Source organism: Cetorhinus maximus, chromosome 6 (genome assembly GCF_964194155.1).
Source record: "Cetorhinus maximus chromosome 6, sCetMax3.hap1.1, whole genome shotgun sequence".
Taxonomy (NCBI): Eukaryota; Metazoa; Chordata; class Chondrichthyes; order Lamniformes; family Cetorhinidae; genus Cetorhinus; species Cetorhinus maximus.
Window position 1 is genome coordinate 82,238,161 of NC_135884.1, and position 17,540 is coordinate 82,255,700.

Below are 17,540 nucleotides of genomic sequence, written 5' to 3' on the forward strand. Positions count from 1 at the left end.
AATTGAAGTGTTACAAATACAAAGTTTTTTGGTTTGTTATGTTTTGGGACTGTCTCTTTAATTCAAGGCAAAATGGAGTAGTGAAGGGGTTATGCGACATGTTCCAAATCCTGTTTGACAACAAGCCTGGGTGGCTTGGCCGTTAAAGGTAACAGGGGAGCCAGATTGTTTGACTGGGAAGAAGGTGCAAGATATTCACACCTTCAGACAATGATAAGAGATGTGTGTTGACTATGAGTAGAGATTTAGTCTCCAGGTCTCACAGGGAGATGGTAGGAATGTCAGGTTTTAGAAAACTTTGTGTTTTAAACTGTCTATTTAATTCCAAGATAGAAGGAAACCACCACCCCCCCCACCCCGCTTTTCCCGCCTGAGGCTTGAGCAGGATGGCCTGCCAAGCTTCCCCCACCCCGGCACCCCGTCCCTGAACTCCTCCCACCAGCCGGTAAATTGAAGTATTAATTGGCCATTTAAGGGCCTCAATTGAGGCATGGGTGGGCTGGCCACCCTAGGCCTTGCTCTCCTCCTGTAAAATTGCGGGCATTTTGTGGTGGGTGGGCAGGAGGGCAGCAGGAAGTCAACCTGGAGAATTTTAAGGGGTCCACCTACACCTGCAAACCCACTGGTGGGGGCGCATAAAATTCTAACCATATAATTTCACCAGCATCCAATTTTCGAGCCTATGGTGGCAATGTAGCATCTAAAAAACTGCCACTACGCAGCCCAATTTAGCCCCCATAGTGATTTCCTATCGCTTCTTGTGTCAAATTTTGGCATTACATCCCAACATTACATGTCCATCTTTTCGAAACTTCTAGCATACAAATGTCTCTAATTGGCTAACATATCAAATCCATAAAAAGCAACAAATTGGACTTTACGGGCAGGATCTTTAGATTGGAGAGCAGTGGGCGGAGCCCGCTCGCCGACGCGTAAAATGACGCGAGATGATGTTGGGCGGAACTCCCGACGTCACCCCGCATCATCTCCATTTTCAGGTCGGCGGGGGTGCAGCCAAATCAGCTGTGCGCCCGCTGACCTGTCAACGACCTATTGAGGCCATTTAAAAAGTCATTAACCTAATTAATGGACCTGCCCGTCCAACCTTAGGCTGGGAGTCCTGGTGAGCTTCAGTAAAAGCATGAAACCTCATCCACGGGTGGGATGAGGTTTCAAAAGGGTTTTTAAAAATTTAATAAATGTTTGAGTTAAAGTGATGGACATGTCCCAACTCATGTGGTAGTGTCACATGAGGGGTCATGTCAGAGAAATTTTTTCAACATTTACCTTCAAAGTTTTAATTCTGAGCTGATCTCCCTGAGGCTGCCCCAGGGAGATCAGTGCGCTTTTTCATGCGCATGCACGAAAGAGCACACTCCCGACTGAGGGAACCCCCTCCACCGCCCGCATAGCGCTTCCTGGCGGACATCATGCTGGGTGGGCCTTAATTGGACCGCCCACTTAAAATGGTGGCGGGCCCCAATCGGGAGCACTAGTCAGAGGCAAACCTACCCGTGCCCACTCCTGCACTTCCCCCCCCACCGACGAGGGGAAAATTCTTCCCTACAAATATATGACCAATGAACAAAATGTACCAAAAAAGTTGAACCAATCAAATTTCTCCAAAAAAAGTCAAAACCTTTCAGCCACATCAAGTCAGAAGCCTGTACCTTTGCAAAATGGCAAAAATCTGCTGGACAAAAAGATATAGGAATTGAACCAAACCATTCAAAATGGTCTTTTGAAAATTTTACATCTGCATTTTTTTCTACTTCCACAAATTTTTTTGAATGCCTACCTTATTTTTGGAGGTCCTGGCTGCTTGTTTTACTATTTCACTCCATCTGCAGTGTGTACACATTACGAAATGCATCTTCCAGAAATAATTCTCCATTACATACGCTTCAGAGAGTAACAAGATTATCCTTGAGCTCAGCATGAGCCTGCTCAAGCATTGCAACCTTCTAATACTTAGTGCATGCACACTCCTCCTGGATACTTTCCAGTTCCAGAATACACCACACCCTGCATGCCACACACATCAAGCTTTTGACCCACCATTTATATACTTGCAGCTAGCTACGTTACTTAGTTTTATGGTTAAATTTTTTTTGGCATCAAACCTCTTCTCAACTTCTTTCAGATCAAACTTGCTCTGCAATATTTTTGTTCAGTAATTTCTCACTTGCACACTAATGAATTTTAAACATAAATATTTTAAAAATACAGCCGCTGTTTATGCCACAATTATGGCGGCCTCTCTTTTCCCTGCTTATAAGTTTAGCACAACTTTAGATACATTAGTCTGGAACTTCTATGAGGGTTCTCCTGGTCTCATTGGTAGCTTCACTGGTGGACCAGAAAAACACCAAAAAAGGGATGGTGTCAGAAGCAGTTTTAAGCCATCTACCCCATTTCTGCTGATGCGTCATCAGTTACAGGAGGAGTATGGGAGAACTTGTGTGGAATTTTAAGGTACTCTGTTAGTTACTTTGCAGCTCGCCTTTAAATGTATCACCACCAGCCCCTCAAGAGCTGATATTTCAACGGAAATCCTGTCCTCTCCATTCAAATGAGCTGGCCACACAAACTGGCCCTCTACTGCAACAGAAATTTATAACCTTAAATGTCAAAACATTTTTACTGATGCAGTGAAAGTGCATCTCAAATGCAAAAAGTGCTGATACACATTTTTCTTATTCCATCCCCAATTCCAGAACTCAATTTCACAATCATGTTGGATTTTTTCTGAGGATCAAAAAAGGAAACAAGTAAAAATGACATATGCAGCCACTTGGGAAACAAAGTTTAATTTTGAAAGTGTGCCATTTAAAATCTTATGCTAATGGCTCTGTTGTGCATCAGGTAATGAGGTTAAATAATTTTCCTTATTTCACCAAGCAAATTAATATTGTGCATTGAGGTTTAATTCAACTATTATGGTTTAATTCATTGCTGGTTCAGAGTTACTCAAATATTACTGCTGTAATTTGTTTTTATTATTGTTCATTTGCGGGATGTGGGCTCCGCTGGCTGGGCCAGCATTTACCGCCCATCTCTAATTGCCCTTGAGAAGGTGCCTTCTTGAACCGCTGTAGTCCATGTGGTGCAGGTACACCCGCATTGCTGCTAGGAAGGGAGTTCCAGGATTTTGACCCAGCGACAGTAAAGGAACAGCGATATATTTCCAAGTCACGATGGTGAGTAACTTGGAGGGGAACTTCCAGGCAGTGGTGTTCCCATCTATCTGCTGCCTTTGTCTTTCTAGGCGGTAGTGGTCGTTGGTTTAGAAGGAGCTGTTTAAGGAGCCTTGGTGAATTCCTGCAGTGCAGCTTATAGATGGTACACACTGCTGCTACTGTGCGTTGGTGGTGGAGGGAATGAATGTTTGTGGATGTGGTGCCAATCAAGCGGGCTGCTTTGTCCTGGATGTTGTCAAGCTCCTTGAGTGTTGTGGGAGCTGCACTCATCCAGGCAAGTGGGAAGTATTCCATCACACTCCTGGCTTGCAGCTTGTAGACGTTAGACGTTTGGGGAGTCAAGAGGTGAGTTACTCGTAACACCATTCCTAGCCTCTGATCTGCTCTTGTAGACACAATGTTTACATGGCTAGTCCAGTTCAGTTCCTGGTCAATGATAGCTCCAGGATATTGATAGTGGGGGATTCAGTGATAGTAAAGCCATTGAACATCAAGGGGCCATGGTTAGATTCTCTCTTGTTGGAGATAGTAATTGCCTGGCACTTGTGTGGCACGAATGTTATTTGCCACTTGTCAGCCCATTATTGTCCAGATCTTGCTGCATTTGGGCATGGACTGCTTCAGTATCTGAGGAGTTGTGAATGGTGCTGAACATTGTGCAAACATCAGTGAACATCCTCACTTCTGGCCTTATGATGGAAGGAAGGTCATTCATGAAATAGCTGAAGATGATTGGGCCGAGGACACTACCCTGAGGAACTCCTGCAGTGGTGTCCTGGAGCTGAGCTGACTGACTCCAACAACTACAACCATCTTCCTTTGTGCTAGGAGTCCAAGCAGTGGAGAGTTTTCCCCCTGATTCTCGTTGACTCCAGTTTTGCGAGGGCTTATTGATGCCACACTTGATCAAGTGTAGCCTCACTCTCACCTCGCCTCGGGAGTTCAGCTCTTTTGTCCATGTTTGAACCAAGGCCATAATGAGGTCATGAGCGGAGTGGTCCTGGTGGAACCCAAACTGGGTGCTAGTGAGCAGATTATTGCTAAGCAAGTGCTGCTTGATAGCACTGTTGATGAACCCTTCCATTATTTTACTGATGATTGGCAGCAGACTGATAGGGCGATAATTGGTCAGGTTGGATTTGTCCTGCTTTTTGTGTACAGAACATAATTGAGCAATTTTCCACATTGCCGGGTAGATGCCTGTGTTGTAGCTGTACTGGAACAGCTTATCCAGGGCGCGGCAAGTTCTGGAGCACAAGTCTTCAGTACTATTGCAGGAATATTGTCAGGGCCCATAGCCTTTGCAGTATCCAGTGCCTTCAGCCGTTTTTTGAAATCACGTCGAGTGAATTGAATTGGCTGAAGTATGGCATCTGTGATGCTGGGGACCTCCTGAGGAGGCCGAGCTGGATCATCCACTCAGCACTTCTGGCTGATGATTGTAGAAAATTCTTCAGCCTTATCTTTTGCACTGATATGCTGGGCTCTTCCATCATTGAGGATGGGGATATTTGTGGCACCTCCTCCTCCAGTGAGTTGTTTAATTGTCCACCACCATTCACGACTCAATGTGGATGGGCTGCAGAGCTTAGATCTGATCCGTTGGTTGTGGGATCGCTTAGCTCTGTCGATCACTTACTGCTTATGCTGTTTGGCACACAAGTCGTCGTATCGTAGCTTCACCAGGTTGACAACTCAATTTTAGATGTGCCTGGTGCTGCTCCTGGTATGCCCTCCTGCACTCTTCATTGAACCAGGGTTGGTCCCCTGGTTTGATGGTAATGGTGGAGTAGGGGGATATGCCGGGCCAAGAGGTTCCAGATTGTGTTCGAGTACAATTCTGCTGCTGCTGATGGCCCACAATACCTCACGGATGCCCAGTCTTGAGTCGCTAGATCTGTTCGAAATCTATCCCATTTTGCATGGTGGTAGTGCCACACAGCACGATGGAGGGTATCCTCAATGTGAAGGCAGGACTTTGTCTCCACAACGAGACATGCTACCGATACTGTCATGGACAGATGCATCTACAGCAGGTTGATAAGGATGAGGTCAGGTATGTTTTTTCCTCTTGTTGGTTCCTTTGCACCTGCTGCAGACCCAGTCCAGCAGCAATGTCCTTTCGGGCTCGGCCAGCTTGGTCAGTAGTGGTGCTACCAAGCCACTCTTGGTGATGGGCATTGAAGTGATGATGCACATTGAGTGCATTCTGCAGCCTTGCTACCCTCAGTGCTTCCTCCAAGTGGTGCTCAGCATGGAGGAGCATTGATTCATCAGCTGAGGGAGGGCATTCGGGAGTCTATGTTGAGGGCGGCAGGGCTGCTAGTGGGACGGGACATACCCGGGGATGGCAATAGTGGCGCTGGGACATTATTTGTATAATATGATTCCATGAAGATGACTATGTCAGGCTGTTGCTTTACTAGTCTGTGAGACAGCTCTCCCAATTTTAGCCCCTAGATGTTAGTAAGGAGGACTTTGCAGGGTGGACAGGGCTGAGATTACCGTTGTCGCTTCCGGTGCCAAGGTCAATGCTGGGTCCGTCCAGTTTCATTTCTTTTTTGAGACTTTGTTGTGGTTTGATACAACTGGGTGGCTTGCTAGGCCATTTCAAAGGGCATTTTAGAGTCAACCACATTGTTGTGGGTCTGGAGTCACATTTAGGCCAGGCCAGGGTGTATTCCCTTCCCTAAAGGACAATAGTGGCAATTGACAATGGCTTCATGGTCATCATTAGATTTTTATTGAATTGAAATTCCACCATCTGCCGTGGCAAGATTCGAACCCTGGGTCTCTGGATTCCTAGTCCAGCAACAATACCACTACTCTATTTACAAAACTGTGTGAGCAATTTACCACTACAGACTGCCAATGTACTCAGCAATGGATTCAACAAACCTTCAATGATGACTACATGCAATCATCAAGATCTCAATTATAAGAGTCCATGATTTATTCTAAGTACAAATTTACTTAGTCTATTATTTACAACTCAATGCTTTTCTAGGACGGTGACAAACTGAGTTAACAGCTTACCACACTCTCAATATCTCGGCTCTTTGATGAATGTGTTAAAGGCTCATATGCATGTTTGATGCAAACGTAGTTCATTTCATTCCTATACCAGAGGGATCTGCATTTAATATTGTTAATGCTCACAAATTTGAAAATATCTTTTAATATCTGGGAGTAGGGGGCATGATGTGGGTACAGAGTGGCTTGAGGGTCAAGGTGGTCACAGAGGGTCAGAGACAGGTCAAATGCAGAGATGGGGGGAGGGTGGGCACAGGTGGTGATGCCATACGAAGGGTCCAATCATGGGAAGGGAAGCAGGGATGAAGCATTCCTGCTCTGCCTGGCTCACAAGCAGTGCTGGAAAGGCACTTATCTCTTCCACGCAGCAGTCCTTGCTTCGTTTCAGTTGCTGATTTAAACTTTAAATTGGAGATGGCACACAGCTCATTAAAATAGTTAAATGAACAACCCACCTCCTGGGAGTGGATTGCTTGTCTGACCATCACCCTCCCACACCACCCACCCCCAGTCCTATGTTTCCATTAAAATTGGAAATGGGCAGATTCAATTTGGGATGTGTTCTGGTGTGAGATTTTAAAAATTTTTACAACCCACCTGATACAACCCAAGCATTTTTGAGGGTGAAAATTCCCCTCACATAGTCTAAACTAAAAGGTATAAATTAGAATATTTAATTCATTGTAAAATCATGTACAGGAAAGAAAAGTGAAAGAGTGGAAAGAAGATGGAACTAAGAGATAAAAGAGCCAAATAGAAAAAAAAGTGATATTTTTAAATCTCCAAATATAATTAAATTCTGAAGACAGGTTGCTTGGCAGTAATTAAGAATTTTCACACTATTAAAAATTCACGTCCATTTGAATGCACTAGCTTTAACTTTAACATGTTCAATAGATAACTAGTGGATAAGTACAACTTCATAGACTTACATAAACTTGACATTTAAATATATAACTCAGGTACCAGGTATAGCGAAGCTTGTGGAGAAGCAGGGAAAAATTGGACAGCAACTTCTAGGGCACAATTTTCTGCCTGTCGGGAGGGCGGGCCCAACCCAATCTCCGGCGGGTGGGGAGCTGATCCCCGCTGGAGAAGCGGGCCCTGCCACCATTTTACGTGGGCGGGCCAATTAAGGCCCGCCCAGCGTGACATCTGGCGGGAAGCGCTATGCGCTTCCTGTGCGGGCGGGGGGGATTCCCCAAAAGCGAGAGTGCGCTCTTTCGCGCATATGCACGAAAGAGCACACATCTCCCTGAGGCTAAGTGCTGCCTCAGGGAGATCGCTCACACTTCTAAAAATATGAAAATTAGAAAAAAAAATTCCCTAACATGTCCCCCTCATGTGACATGAGATGGGACATGTTCATAATTTACTTTATAAGTTTATTAAACTTTTTAAATCCCTACATGAAACCTCATCCTGCCAGTGGATGAGGTTTCATGCTTTTTCCATTGCCTGCCTGGGTTCCTGGCCTGCCCGCCAACCTTAAGGTTGGAAGGGCAGGTCCTTTAATTGTTTAAATGATCCTGTCAATGGCCTCAATTGGCCACTGACAGGTCGGTGGGTGCACAGCTGGCTTTGCTGTGCCCCCACCTTCCTGAAAATTTAAATGGGGCGGGATAACGTCCGGGGTTCCCCCAACGTCATCCCGTGTCATTTTACACGTTGGCGAGCTGGCTCCGTCCCCTGCTCGCCTACGGCAAATTCTGCCCCTAGATTCCCGTGTTTAACTGCACATATGCATACTCCAGAAATTGCTGTCTGATTTACTTCATAATAACAATGAGCGCTGATAGCCTCACATTTAGTTTTAACGCACAATCCATGTGATTAATTAATAATTCAGCGGTTATAATCTGTTATTAGGACTTTCCTAGTGTAAAAGTCAGATTACCACAATGCACAGTGAGTTTGCACATTGAACAATCAGGACAACTTAGCCCTCAATGTTTGCAAAAAACGTTAAATATGAAAGCAAAAGCACAAAAAGGCATATCAGCATTAATAATTCATTGATATTTTTGAAAGCTGGTCATAGCAAGGATCCCTCTCGAAAATCCAGGGGTGGGGCGTTCCAAAATAACTTTGACAAATAGGCCAATAAAGAAAACAGTATCAGAAATGGCAGCTGTCCAAGCTAATTTTGAACCGCCATTGTGACAACACTTTTGACAAAGGAGCAATCCAACGTGTTTAGCTATTAAATGGCACAAGAAAATCAGAAATGAGTAAAAGGCCATTTCTATCCAGAGTCTGTGTATAACTACTGAACCACAGAATTCCCTCTCACACCATCTGCTGATTTACCTATTTAGGCAAGACTAATTCCCTCCCTGACTTCTGTTCCTGACTTCTGTTGAGAAAAAAATTGTAAAATAACCCTCAATCCAAATTCTGATAGGTCCCAATTGATCATGAAGGAACAATAACCTTTTCTGGGAGTTGCACAGAATCTACAGCACTGAAACAGGCCATTAGCTTCAACTAGTTCATGGCATACCTGCCCCTCCCACTCTAACTAGCTCTTCCCATCCTGCCCTCAAATCCCTCCATTCTCTTTTCCCTTGTGTATGCATCATGCCTCCCTCTAATGTATAACTGATATCTTCATCAGCCACTCCACGTGGCAAGTTTCAGTCTCACCACTCTTTGTGTAAAGGAATTCCTCCTAAAATTTTCATTTGATCTGTTAATGGCTATCTTACATTTATTCCACCTTGTTCTGGAAATACACATAAGTGCAAACTATAGGCCAGATTTTCATGCCTCCATCTGTGTCGGAACGGAGGTGGGTGGAATTTAAAAATGGTAGCTGGGACTCAATTTTCGAATTCCTGCCCCCATTCTCATTGTGTGGGACTTTTATGGGCGTGGGAGAAGGGTGCAGACACCACATGCAGCAATCTTACCATTCCCTACGCGATTGTGGCGGTGGAAATTTTAAGCCCCTACCATTTTCAGGGAAGAAAGACCCATTTTGAAAGATGATGTGGTTCATGGCACCTCAGGTAAGTTGTGAAGCATGGGGGACTCTTGCCTAGAGTCTGGAACTTTTTGACAGGTAAATTCAAAAGATGTTAACAATTTCACATATCATAATGTGATGTTGCATGATAAGTTAAATATGCTTTTAATGCAGTGATCAATGGTAGGGCTTTGTTTAGAAAAGGTAAGTGACCATTAAATTGATCAGCATTATGAAAGTTTTCAGATGTACTGGAGTACTTTAACGACTGGATAAAGTGTTCTTCTGCATTTATGAGTATTGAGATTCAGATTTTAACAAGCCAGTTGGACCATGTGATTTAATCTTTTCTTTGATTAACAGTCCAGCCTTCTGTTGAGCCTTTGAAACAGTGAAATAGACATCCATCCACTCCATTTCTGCAAAGGTTTAACATATTCAGCTCTGGAGGCTTTGTTTATACAACTGTGCAATGGAATCCCATTATGAAAGCTTGGTTGAGCTCGAAACTCCAGTAATGGATTCAGCTGAACAGGGAGTCAGGGAGTTGTTGACACAGCTGTTAAGGGGGCTGTGAGCTTTCCTTTGACTGTCAGTTTAATGAACATTTGATAGGATTATTTTTGAAGAGGTTCTTGAATGGCTGTTTATTTGGAGAGTTTTATGAGCACTTCAGAGGATTAACATTTTTCAAGTGGAGTTTGAATGGCTGTGTGTTTAACTGGCAGTTTTGTGAGCATTTAAGAGGGCTGAGGTATTTTGAAGAGGTTTTTGAATGACTGTTTATTCTGACAGTTTCATGAGCATCGGAGGAAATGGTGGCATAGTGGTACCATTGGAGGCCCAAGCTAATGCTCTGAGGACACAGGTTCATATTCCATCATGGCAGCTGGTAGAATTTAAATTCTATTAATAAATCAATCAATTAATACATTTGGAATTGAAAGCTAGTCTCAGTCATAAAAACCCATCTGGTTCGCTAATGACCTTTAGGGAAGGAAACTGTTATTCTTACTGGGACATTGCCCAATTCTATACTTGAGTGTTAGGCACCCTAGATCTGACCCCTCAACCCCAACCACTTCCCATGCCGCCCCCCCCCCCCCCCCACCCAAGACCAATATCCCTCCATGTCCCCATGATACCTCTCATGCTCACTTATCTAGTATTTACTTTGGACAGAAATCATGAGTCCTATTGGGAAGTCTTTGAGATTTTTTTTATTATTTCACAGGATATCGGCATTACTGGCAAGGCCAGCATTCATTTCCCATCCCTAATTGCCCATAAGAAGGTGGTGGTGAGTGGCCTTCTTGAACCACTGCAGCAAATGTCCCAGTGAATAGAGGCAGACCTTTCAACCTGCCCGCCTGGCATCTGCGTGCCTCCATTTCCACCACAGGTCTGCATCCAGATGAGGCGGCTTCAATTCCAGCCTGTCCCTACCATCCTGCCAAAAGGGTAGCATGGGCAGGCACTGCCAGGCAGGGGATAGGATCATGAGGTCAGGAAATGGTTCATCCCGTGATTTCTGCCTCAAAGATGAAAATCCAGGCCAGTTTCTTCATTCTACCCTGTTGAGCTCTTTCACAATTGAAAGAATCTGTTCCATATGCAGACTACCTTATCAGGGGTATATTCTTATCTTCTAAAATGCTAATGAAATATTAAAAAGTGTGGAGTATCAATGAGTTTGTTTTCAATCAAGTGGAGTTTCAACCATTGCCTTTTCTTATAGCCTTGCCACTTTGCTTTAAAGCATTGAAACGACTGGCCGAGTAGTAGCATTAGTAAGAATTTGATGTCTGTCAATGGGATGTTAGCCTGACTATCTTTCGATTGAACAAGTTACAAGTGTTCTGGAGTACAATAAACTGTCTCTTTTAGTGTTAATGTAGCATATCATAGAGGCTGCATGATCCACCGAATAGATGCAACAATTAATCAATTGCTGGGTGTTTCCGTAAAGCAAATAAAACTCAGCTTTAAATTTATTTTTAGGGAATGCATGACTTGTCCCTTTTTTAACACAGAGATTTAATACATACTATTTTTCTTCTACTAAAATGTTTCATTTGTAAATATGTTGCTCAATGAAAACAACAAATGAATTAATGTTTCAGATGTAGTTTTTTCAGCAAAACTGGAAGAGGCTCCTCCAGTTCTCATAAAGACTCTTAAACATGTGCTATTCTCATTAGTCACATCAGTTAAGAGCTATGACTCCATATGAGGAGAGGACACTTGGCTTGGAGGTAAGAGATGGATTGGGGGAGGCCAAACACAAAATTATGACTTTGTTCTTTGCTGAAGAGGTAACCAGACAGGCCAATTTATGAAATGCTACAACTCACTGACTACTTCAAAGTTAGGATCAATGTCCTTATCCCTGGCCCATTCATTGAGAGCAGAAAAAGTTTTCCTTAAACCTGCAACCCCAGGAAATTCTGGGTGAAAGGGTGGGGGAGAGAGAAAGAGTAAAGACCATCCAGTTTATTGAAAGGCCCACCTGATGAATCACTGAAGGGAAGAAAATCCATGCCAGAATCCTCCCTCAGCTGAAAAGACAGAGGAAAAGCACACAGGAGAATGCAACTGGGTTTTAGACAAAGTACCATGAGATACAGCTCTTGGGACTATTTGTCAAAATGCATGAGATTATGTTTTTCAGTTAGTTGTTTAGTGAGAAAGGGATGCTTAAATGGAGAAGTGAGATTGCATTAAGTAGAATTTACATTAAATGAGCACACAGAAATAACAGTCACTGTCTGAGGAAAATAGTAGCTTAATTAACTATTTATAACTGGCTTTTCTTCAGCAATTGTTTTTCAGCTTGTCTTCTAAAAGATTGGAGGAACACACATGAAGACAGGAAAAAAAACTATACCTAATTCAGATCACTAGGCGATACTACTGCCATAGCCCCGGCTACACTGCCATATAGTTGAATACTGGTAATACATGTTGAACATAATGCACACAGAATGCTCACAAAAGTGGCTAGAACTGAGAGACTATCTAAGCAGACCAGAAGTTTGTAAGAGCAAATGTTGGAGACTGATCTCCATCCTGGATCAAGCATCACACAGCACCCTGAGTCACTCACTTCCACAGTGGCAAGGACTAGCACAAGCATGGACACATTCACTTTGGAAGGTTCAATTACTGTGTTGCAATCATTTGATGAAGCACCAATGAGCGTCAGTGAAAAGGAACAAATGGAAGTGGCACTGGAGAAGCCACTGACCAGAGATTCAGCTGGAGAGTTGTTGCAGCTTTCAGAATCCAGGCCTTCAGACTCCAGAGTCTGACTGCAATTGTAATACAGTAAATCCTCATTTTAAGTTGTGGTTGCATTCCTCGAAATCGCAATTTTAAGTGTAATAACTCGATGTGAATAATGAGTTCCCATAGGGATCAATGTTAAAGCTGGAGTTAGGTTCCGTCGGACATTTCCTGCCCAGAAAAAAGCAATGTACGTGTTGAAATACCATACCATAAATGTGCATTCCTAACTGAAATAACTTGCATATTAAAATCACTAAATATAAAAGAAATCCTGTACAAATTCAAATTAGATGACACTCACCAGCCTCAGGATGTTTTAAAACAACCAATTTCGCTGCTAGGCTTTTCTTGCTTTCTTTGCAGCAGCAGACACAATACCAGCACTTACTGGGCGTTTCTCACTCATGTTTAAAAATAATTTAAAAGACTCATTCCAAGCACTACTGAAACGCCAAAATTTAAATCAAATTTAAATCCAACTTTTTGCTTGAAAAAAACCTTTGGCTTTGGATGCCTTTGGGGTTTTTTTTGAATCAATGTTACCTCAAATACAGTGCAAATAGCCTCCTTAACAATGTTGCCGATTGGGCCACAGGACCTGGCGTTACATGAAGGGGGCCAATGCATGCTCTGCATGACGACGATAGGCGGCAATGACACAAAGAAGGTGATGTGACTGTAAAGCAGAAATCTCAACTTATATCGGGGAAAACAGACCTAAACAAAAACATCTTTAAACCAAAACAACTTAAAGTGGGACAACTTAAAATGAGGACTTGCTGTCTGCTATCTCAGCATCAGTATTTCATGCAGTCATTTGAGTGTTTACAAAGAAGATTGCATCCGTGGAGAGGTCCACAAGTCACATCAGTGTAGTGCTGCATGACTGCCTGAGTTAGCTATAAGAACCACAATGAAGGGTATGGGCACTCCTGCAGCAGGTTTTTATACTTTCTACCTTGGCTCAGTGGTAGCACTCTTGCTATTGAGTCTTAAGGTGGTGGACTCAAGCCCCAGTCCAGGATTTAGGCATATCATCCACCCTACTGAGATACTGCTGCAATGTCAGAAGCGCTGTTTTTTAGACTGTACTGGAGGATACATTAAATTGACGACTCCTCTGCCATCTCAGATGAGATTTGATGATACAATTCAAAGAATAGCAGGAGGGATCTCCTGTTGTTTTTACCATTTATTAAAAAAAATATTTATTCATATATCTCATTGCTGTTTTGGGGACCTTACTGTTCACAAACTAGCTGCACTGTTTCCAATATTATAATAGTGATTAACATCCAAAGTACTTCATTAGTATTAAAGCGTTTTGGGACATTCCCAGGTTGTGAAAAGCAGTACAACAAGAAAGAACTTGCATTTATATATGTGTGAAAAAAATAGAATGGTGAAATGTTTTTTTAAAAATTAAGTAACATCACTTTGACCCAGATGAAAATGGTTAATCTTGCTTGGTAAATCAGGGAGCACTGGGAAGATAAACAGGAGGCTCTTGCTGCAAAAGTGAATTTAATTCTGAGAAATGTGTCAATTAAATGGTTAAACAACCATTTAATTCTCCCACCATAGAATTGAAAGTTCCCATAATTTACTTCTAGAAGTTCAAAAGGCGAGCCCTCAATTTATAAATTTCATATCCTATTACTGGTAAAGTGTCAACCCACACAACACCATTAAATCTAAAGTAGACATGACTCTGCACTTAACCAGGTTCATAGCTCTATTGCATATTAAAAACTCAGTTCTAAAAATATTAACAACTTCCTTACGCATGCCAACAATAAAATAGGATCATAGACAACTAAAGCTCAGAACCAAGTTAACCAACAGGATGACATCAACACACACATACTGGGAGAATTCACATTCAAAATCTGCATTCTGATCTCCGTTCAAAGCAAGACCTGCTCTCCACCACCATGCAGCTCCAAAACTTCCATTATATTATCTCATGAGTACCGCTGTCATTGAACTCCTATAGTTCTGCAGGGAAAAAGGTCAGACACATCTGAGGAAACAGATTTGGAAGGTACTTCAGAATTCAATCCGAGTGACTATGAACTGGATTTTCATGGAGAAGGCAGGAAGGTCGAATCAGGAAACTTCCTGACTCAGCAGACCCGTCTCCTTTAAAAAGGCTCTCGCCCACCATATTTTTGCATCGGGGAGTCAAGGCCGGGACGTAGACAGGCACACTGCCTCCAGACGCAGGCCCAAAGATCAACAGAGGCGGGTGGATGACCAAACCAACAGGCTAGAGCGCCCTCCTCCATTTAGTGGGGTGACAGCACAATTGTAATGATGAAGGTCAGATCCTCAAAATTCCACCCTCTCATCCCCCACCCTCCCCATATGCTCCACCATGCTCCTTCATACCCCCATGCATCCCATGCTCCTCATAGCCATCCACCCCCCTCAGCCCCACCATGCACCCACAGCCACTCACCCAGTATCCACTATGGGCAGACCTCAGGAGCTATGTCTTTGAAATGGACATGAAAAAAATTAAAAATCTAACAATCTAATATAACTGCCAATCAAACACACCATACTGAGATAAACTTCAGAGCCATTCAAAACTGTTAAATCCCCTCATTGTTCAAACTGTTCTAAAAACAAACATCTATTCAGTAATAAAAACAAAAAGCTAAAAGCTACTGCGGATGCTGGAAATCCAAAACAAAAACAGAATTACCTGGAAAAACTCAGCAGGTCTGGCAGCATCGGCGGAGAAGAAATCAGTTAACGTTTCGAGCCTTCATGGCCCTTTGGCAGAACTGAAGCATAGTTAGAAGAAGGGAGAAATATAAATTGGTTTAAGGTGGGGGGGGGGGGGGTGGTGGGGGGAGAGAGAGACACATTGAGGGTGTGGTGATTGTGGAGATGAGCAGATAATCAAAAGATGTCACAGACAAAAGGGTCAAAGAGGTGTTTTGTCTGAGAAAAGTGCTAATTAAGAATGGAGGACAGGATATTCAAAGTATAGCTCTAGTGGGGGTGGGGTGGAAAGGCTAACAAGGTTTTAGTTTTAGATTTAAAAATAATGGAAATAGGTGGGGAAAGAAGAATCTATATAAATTATTGGAAAAAAAAGCGGGGGGGGGGGAAGAAACGGGGTGGGGATGGGGGGAGGGGGAGTTTAAGATCTAAAGTTGTTGAATTCAATATTCAGCCCGGAAGGCTGTAAAGTGCCTAGTCGGAAGATGAGGTGCTGTTCCTCCAGTTTGCGTTGGGCTTCACTGGAACAATGCAGCAAGCCAAGGACAGACATGTGGGCAAGAGAACAGGGTGGAGTGTTAAAATGGCAAGCGACAGGGAGGTTTGGGTCTTTCTTGCGGACAGACCGCAGGTGTTCCGCAAAGCGGTCGCCCAGTTTGCGTTTGGTCTCTCCAATGTAGAGGAGACCGCATTGGGAGCAACGAATGCAGTAGACTAAGTTAGGGGAAATGCAAGTGAAATGCTGCTTCACTTGAAAGGAGTGTTTGGGCCCTTGGACGGTGAGGAGAGAGGAAGTGAAGGGGCAGGTGTTGCATCTTCTGCGTGGGCATGGGGAGGTGCCATAAGTGGGGGTTGAGGAGTAGGGGGTGATGGAGGAGTGGACCAGGGTGTCCCGGAGGGAACGATCCCTACGGAATGCCGTCAGGGGGGGTGAAGGGAAGATGTGTTTGGTGGTGGCATCATGCTGGAGTTGGCGGAAATGGCGGAGGATGATCCTTTGAATGCGGAGGCTGGTGGGGTGATAAGTGAGGACAAGGGGGACCCTATCATGTTTCTGGGAAGGAGGAGAAGGCGTGAGGGAGGATGCGCGGGATATGGGCCGGACACGGTTGAAGGCCCTGTCAACCACCGTGGATGGAAAACCTCGGTTAAGGAAGAAGGAGGACATGTCAGAGGAGCTGTTTTTGAAGGTAGCATCATCAGAACAGATGCGACGGAGGCAAAGGAACTGAGAGAATGGGATGGAGTCTTTACAAGAAGCGGGGTGTGAGGAGCTGTAGTCGAGGTAACTGTGGGAGTCGGTAGGCTTGTAATGGATATTGGTGGACAGTCTATCATCAGAAATTGAGACAGAGAGGTCAAGGAAGGGAAGAGAAGTGTCAGAGATGGACCATGTGAAAATGATGGAGGGGTGGAGATTGGAAGCAAAATTAATAAATTTTTCCAGGTCCCGACGAGAGCATGAAGCAGCACCGAAGTAATCATCGATGTACCGGAGAAAGAGTTGTGGGAGGGGGCCGGAGTAGGACTGGAACAAGGAATGTTCCACATACCCCATAAAGAGACAGGCATAGCTGGGGCCCATGCGGGTACCCATAGCCACACCTTTTATTTGGAGGAAGTGAGAGGAGTTAAAGGAGAAATTGTTCAGTGTGAGAACAAGTTCAGCCAGATGGAGGAGAGTAGTGGTGGATGGGGATTGTTCGGGCCTCTGTTCAAGGAAGAAGCTAAGGGCCCTCAGACCATCCTGGTGGGGGATGGAGGTGTAGAGGGATTGGACATCCATGGTGAAGAGGAAGCGGTTGGGGCCAGGGAACTGGAAATTGTTGATGTGACGTAAGGTGTCAGAGGAATCACAGATGTAGGTGGGAAGGGACTGAACAAGGGGAGAGAGAAGAGAGTCAAGATAACGAGAAATGAGTTCCGTGGGGCAGGAACAGGCTGACACGATCGGTCTGCCAGGACAGTTCTGTTTGTGGATTTTGGGTAGGAGGTAGAAGCGGGCCGTCCGAGGTTGGGCGACTATCAAGTTGGAAGCTGTGGGAGGAAGATCTCCAGAGGAGATGAGGTCAGTGACAGTCCTGGAAACAATGGCTTGATGTTCTGTGGTGGGGTCATGGTCCAGGGAGAGGTAGGAGGAAATGTCTGCGAGTTGACGCTCAGCCTCCGCGAGGTAGAGGTCAATGCGCCAGACAACAACAGTACCACCCTTGTCAGCGGGTTTGATGACAATGTTGGGGTTGGACCTGAGAGAACGGAGTGCAGTGAGTTCAGAGAGAGACAGATTAGAATGGGTGAGAGGAGCAGAGAAATTGAGA

The 17,540-nt window shown here is 44.1% G+C and overlaps 2 protein-coding genes across 2 annotated transcripts in view; both read right to left on the reverse strand.

Moving 5' to 3' along the window:
- Positions 1-17,540, reverse strand: part of LOC144682291 (hydrocephalus-inducing protein-like) — a 524,265-nt gene that overhangs the window by 339,755 nt on the left and 166,970 nt on the right. The window lies entirely within an intron of this gene.
- The window catches only part of cmtr2 (cap methyltransferase 2), a 228,335-nt gene continuing 228,097 nt past the window's right edge, over positions 17,303-17,540 (reverse strand). The window contains exon 3 of the mRNA XM_078543920.1: positions 17,303-17,386. The gene's annotated coding sequence lies outside the window, so the exon portion shown is untranslated. The remainder of the gene's footprint in view (positions 17,387-17,540) is intronic.